A 6,528-nucleotide genomic window follows, 5' to 3' on the forward strand; every position below is an offset into this window, starting at 1 on the left:
CTGACTGGGCAGACTGGACGTGCTCAGTCTCTGACTGGGCAGACTGGACGTGCTCAGTCTCTGACTGGGCAGACTGGACGTGCTCAGTCTCTGACTGGGCAGACTGGACGTGCTCAGTCTCTGACTGGGCAGACTGGACGTGCTCAGTCTCTGGCTGGGCAGACTGGACGTGAACAGTCTCTCGCTGGGCAGACGTGACGTGAACAGTCTCTCGCTGGGCAGACGTGACGTGAACAGTCTCTCGCTGGGCAGACGTGACGTGAACAGTCTCTCGCTGGGCAGACGTGACGTGAACAGTCTCTCGCTGGGCAGACGTGACGTGAACAGTCTCTCGCTGGGCAGACGTGACGTGAACAGTCTCTCGCTGGGCAGACGTGACGTGAACAGTCTCTCGCTGGGCAGACGTGGCGTGAACAGTCTCTCGCTGGGCAGACGTGGCGTGAACAGTCTCTCGCTGGGCAGACGTGGCGTGAACAGTCTCTCGCTGGGCAGACGTGGCGTGAACAGTCTCTCGCTGGGCAGACGTGACGTGAACAGTCTCTCGCTGGGCAGACGTGACGTGAACAGTCTCTCGCTGGGCAGACGTGACGTGAACAGTCTCTCGCTGGGCAGACGTGACGTGAACAGTCTCTCGCTGGGCAGACGTGACGTGAACAGTCTCTCGCTGGGCAGACGTGACGTGAACAGTCTCTCGCTGGGCAGACGTGACGTGAACAGTCTCTCGCTGGACAGACGGGACGTGAACAGTCTCTCGCTGGGCAGACGTGACGTGAACATTCTCTCGCTGGGCAGACGGGACGTGAACAGTCTCTCGACCACCTCCTCCACTGCGACCTCCACGGGTCCCGCGAAACTTGACTAATCGGGTCCCCTTAAATAACTCCCTACTCTCCCGCTCGGTAGCTGGGGAGGAGATGTTAAAAAACATACCGCTGGATCTGAGTTGACGGAGTCGTTCTGTCACGACACACACAGGGAAACAGTAGATCCAAATGCAGTATGTTTAATGGGTAATCCGTACACGTAATCCAGTCCAGGCAAGGGTCAAACACCGTAAAAGCAATCCAAGAACAAAACAACAAAAACGAGAAACGAGCAGAAACAAACCTCAGAAGTGTGGGGACATAAAATACAACGACTCCGTACACATACTAACACAGACAGGGAATATATACACACACATCTAACAAGACTAACAATGAACAGCTGGGAACAATGATGACGGGGAACAGCTGAGTGCAATGAACTGATGAGTGACAGTGACAGACAGAATGCTGGGAAATGAAGTCAATAGTGAAGGACACCGTGATAACGAGGACCTCTAGTGGACTCCTGGGGAACACAAACCCAACACTGTGACATACTGATTTTGGGGTTTTCATTATTTGTCAGTTATAATCATCAAAATTAAAAGGAATGAACACTTAAAATATATCAGTCTGTGTGTAATGAATGAATATAATATCCAAGTTTCACTTTTTGAACGTAATTACTGAAATAAATCAACTTTTTGATGATATTCTAATTATATGACCAGCACCTGTATATGTATCTTTTATTAATTGTTTATCTTTTGTTTATCTTTGTTTAATATAGAGAACATATATATATATATATATATATATATATATATATATATATACAGTATATATATATATATATAAAAACAAAAAGAACCGATAAGAATACCGTTAAAGTACCGGATCGATAAGCAGTATCGGTAAGAGTAGTAATACCTTATACCGTTAAAACCTTAACGATACCATCCCTATGGTGGTAAATTAATATGTTATGATGGCTTATGTTCTTCTCACTTAAATGATACTCTATAGGGCTATGAATCTTTGGGTAGGCTGCGAATTGATTCGATTCACGATTCATATGTTTTCGATTCAAGAACGATTTTTGCAAATTCAGAGAGATTCGATTCAATGCGATTCACATTAAAATTCGATGTGATTCGATTAATTCGATTCTTCATTTTTTATATGCATTCATAGGATTATTTAAATGCTTCCCCCAATGGGTCTAAGTCAGGGTGTGAATTACACAGTGGTCTTCGGGGGTAAGAGAGTGGGGACCAAAAAAAACAACAACATTTTGTCTATTGTTAATGTTAGTTCATGTTAGTTTTTAATGAATCTATTATTATAAAAAATATTTCCAAAGCCTATAAATTAGCATTTGTAGAAATGTAAGCCAAGATTTAAAAAGGCTTTAAAAGTATTGTTAGTTCATCATGCTAACTATTTTGTAGGATAGTGTTAATGGATACACAACCTTAAAGTGTTCCTGGTACATTAAACATCCTTTCATTGTGAGACTAAAATGAACTTTCCCAACTAAACTTTAACTAACTTTTCCTCATGGAATAGTAAGTATTCCTCATGGAATACTCTGTTTTTACTTTATACTGAACATTTTCCTTATGATTCTGAAAGAAAACGCGCCAGGTGTCTACTTGTGCTATAGTAACGATTACGAATGCAGTTTTAATGGGCATCTGACTGATGGATAAACCACGCGCTCTTATTTCAGTGTAATTAATATTGTAGTTATTTCAGCAGTTTCCTTTGTACTTTCAGTTTAACAACGTTAGATTTCATTCATCGGAAGCGTGTGCATTTTAGACATCTATTATGCGTTTGCTCTTTCCTTGTAATAAATGCGCACTCTTGAATAAGTAGGGTTTTACTTCAGCTGCTCAGGACGGGTATGACCCATTTCCGTAAAACTTCAGTATCTTATCTGAAAGAAAATAACGGAGTTGTTTCATAGCAGTGCCCGCGCAATGACATGGCAGCTTTATCAATGGCTTAATCGGTTTGACTCGAGACTTGCTTTCTCGATAGCGAGCTGTCATCTGCTCATGTGAAAATCAGTGGCTGTCCTGAGGAGAGCTCAAACATGGACTGCTCAAAAATCTGTAGTTGAGAGCTATATGTGACCGAGCGCGAGCGAAATCCAGTGAAAGATGGTAAACAGTGCAGCGAGTAACTGTGAAGGAGAGCTGTGAGGACGCGAAATGACGCCGCACAACGCCTCTATTAATTTGTGCATGTAGTCATTTAATGTTTATATATTTTAAAGCACTGAATCTTTATAGAATCGCAAATTATTCGATTCTTAGCATTTTTAAATCGAATATTGACCGAAATAAACGATTCACGATTCAAAATACATGTTTCAAGATCGATGCATATGCATCGTCAGGATTTGTAATCGATGCATCGAGAAAACAAGTAAATCGTTACACCCCTAATACTGTAGCATATGTAGTCTATTCCAAAGAGACTCTGAGCAGTGAGGACAAATAATACATTTACTAAGGGATCTTGAAAAAATCTGATTGTAATTTTATACCACATAAACCTAAGTAAGCAAAAATAGGGACTACTGGACCTATGGTGCAAAATACATGTGATGTGAAACCGGTGTAATAGAGCTAACTGAATTATTGTCATTTAAGAATAAGACCGCGTGTGTGAGTGAATCAAAATCGTGATATTTTAATGATTAATTGTGTAGCTCTCCAGCTATGCTAATCTTTCTTCTGTTGATTTCCTGTTTTTATCTTGGTATGCCCATCCCAAGGTTATTAGATATTATGCCACTTCCAGTTTGGATTCAGCCTCACTTGTGAAGACTTCCGATGACACCAACACTAGATGGACATACAAAACTGCCCAAATACTAACCCTATATAATATAATCATTGCCTTTAGGGTAAGGTCACAGATTTTTAACTCTCTTTGTATTGTTACAATGTTGGTAATTAAATGCATACATTAAATGTGTTGTACTAAATGTGTTAAACTTATGTTTTAGACAAATGGATTCGTTTGTGAAGGAAAGACTACATCATTTCACGGTAAGCTATTATTGTTTTTTTTTTTACATTAAAACTTTTAAAAAATGCATTAGGCTGCAATTTACCTCTGATGCCTCATTCAAGACCATCATACACTCTTCCTAGAGTTTTCCTTCATATACATTTACAGCTAAAACTTTACAGAAATACCCTGTATACCCTGAAATAGCCTGTCACATGAACACCTATGTTGTTTATAATTTACTTATTTTTTTATTATACCTATAATTTACTTATTTTTTATTATATTATTACTTATAATCTACTTAATAATTTAATTAATTTACTACAGTCGCTGCTTTTTTTAACAACGGTTTCTTTGTGACTTTCCATTACACTTTCCATTACACTGTACCTCGTTTACTAAACAAAATGCTCTGAACAAACATAAAATCCTCCAAAGCTATCTGGGACACCATTTAAATAAACCATCCACTTGTTTCTGATGCTGTTGTCAGAAACAATGGAACGTAGTATGTCTGAAGCAATCTAACTAGAACCACCTCAAGTAACCACTGACAAACATTCTTTCTTGTTTTCTTTTACAGATGCTGCCATAAATCGGCATGAGAAGGCAACTGTTGTACAGTTGGGCCAGGCCATGAATAATAATTTGTCAGATATGAGGTTCCAGAATAAGAGGGTATGCACTTGAGAGCTGTGTGTTTGACTGTACAAATAGATGTAACTAGAACTATCTTTTTACAGACTGCCAAAAGTTACAGAAAAGAGAAGCGAATAGATTGCTGCAATTCGCAGAAACAGCTGGGATCCAGGCAGCAAAACATGGAGTGAATGGGTTAAAATTATGTTGAATTTAGGTGTAAAATCATATCCTGGGTCATATATTGTATTGGCAACTCATCAATTAAATATTTACCATCTAATATTCTGGATAACTGTAAAGTTCTTGTCCGTTTTTATTAACCCGGTTCCTGGGCATATGTCAATGTCCATTGACCACAGTCTTTTTGGTAAGTTGTATAAGTGTTGAGTCCAACTGCAACAATTTTTGTTGCTTGTTTTACTCCTGTTTTTGCAATTTCCCTAATTAAAGCCAGTAATGCTTAAGGATGTTTTGCCCCTCAGACTGAGGGGGATGTGTCCCCGTAGGAAAGTAGCCTGAGAAAAAGTCTATTTATTTATTTATTTATTTATTATTTTATTTTTTGGCATACTTATAATAATTTTGTTATTGTGCAGATAGTTTTATATATGCTGTGTACTTTTACTTTTTGTTAACATAAATAAAAATCCCACATTATGTTTGTGTTGTAGGTGTTCTCTGTAACCCCTTAATGCATTGTCCAATAACTAGCACATTTTGATTATGTCCAATGGGTCAACATCTTTCCATTCCTGGAAAATAGCATTTTGACTGTTTGATTTACAGGGGGGGGGTAACATTTTATATATAAATATATATATGAAAATATTTACATATGGAGACACATAAGCTTTCATATATTTTAGATTCATTGCACACCAACTGAAATATTGCAGGTCTTTTATTGTTTTAACACTGATGATTTTGGCATACAGCTCATGAAAACGCTCATTAATCTCAAAATATTAGCATATTTCATCCGACCAATAAAAGAAGTGTTTCTAATACAAAAAAAGTCAACCTTCAAATAATTATGTTCAGTTATGCACTCAATACTTGGTCGGGAATCCTTTTGCAGAAATGACTGCTTCAATGCGGCGTGGCATGGAGGCAATCAGCCTGCAGCGCTGCTGAGGTGTTATGGAGGCCCAGGATGCTTCGATAGCGGCCTTAAGCTCATCCAGAGTGTCGGGTCTTGCGTCTCTCAACTTTCTCTTCACAATATCCCACAGATTCTCTATGGGGTTCAGGTCAGGAGAGTTGGCAGGCCCAATTGAGCACAGTAATACCATGGTCAGTAAACCATTTACCAGTGGTTTTGGCACTGTGAGCAGGTGCCAGGTCATGCTGAAAAATGAAATCTTCATCTCCATAAAGCTTTTCAGCAGATGAAAGCATGAAGTGCTCCAAAATCTCCTGATAGCTAGCTGCATTGACCCTGCCCTTGATAAAACACAGTGGACCAACACCAGCAGCTGACATGGTACCCCAGACCATCACTGACTGTGGGTACTTGACACTGGACTTCAGGCATTTTGGCATTTCCTTCTCCCCAGTCTTCCTCCAGACTCTGGCACCTTGATTTCCGAATGACATGCAAAATTTGCTTTCATCCGAAAAAAGTACTTTGGACCACTGAGCAACAGTCAAGTACTGCTTCTCTGTAGCCCAGGTCAGGCGCTTCTGCCGCTGTTTCTGCCCAACATGACATCATGACTTTGCGTAAACATACACGCCACTTTCAAGTCAAGTGGCGTGTTATCTATACGCATTTTGAGTTTTCCGCGTGTATGTCCACGCCGAAATCTTTTGCGTGTATGTCTACGCCATTAAATGTCCGAGTGATTCCGCGTGTATGTGTACGCCGTTAAATGTCCGAGCGAAACGAAGCAAAATCTATATCTACATCTGTGGAGCGATATTTCTTTTCCTAGGATGGTAGGAGAACACTCATAAATGGTATTAACCCCAGTGACGGGTAGGTTTAGGGACGGGGTTGGGGTAGGTCATATATTTATATATACATAATACATTAATATAACGTTAAGTC

General features: G+C 39.8%; 1 long non-coding RNA gene across 1 annotated transcript; it reads left to right on the forward strand.

The window, feature by feature from the left end:
• Positions 1-3,433: 3,433 nt before the first annotated feature.
• On the forward strand, positions 3,434-4,760 carry LOC143731974 (uncharacterized). Its single transcript, XR_013201030.1, has 4 exons — positions 3,434-3,726; positions 3,829-3,871; positions 4,420-4,514; positions 4,580-4,760. It is a non-coding gene; the product is annotated as an uncharacterized LOC143731974 (long non-coding RNA).
• Positions 4,761-6,528: the final 1,768 nt, after the last annotated feature.

The sequence above is a fragment of the Siphateles boraxobius genome, unplaced genomic scaffold, assembly GCF_051911475.1.
Source record: "Siphateles boraxobius isolate OS27281-9 unplaced genomic scaffold, OSU_SipBor_1 89, whole genome shotgun sequence".
Classification (NCBI taxonomy): Eukaryota; Metazoa; Chordata; class Actinopteri; order Cypriniformes; family Leuciscidae; genus Siphateles; species Siphateles boraxobius.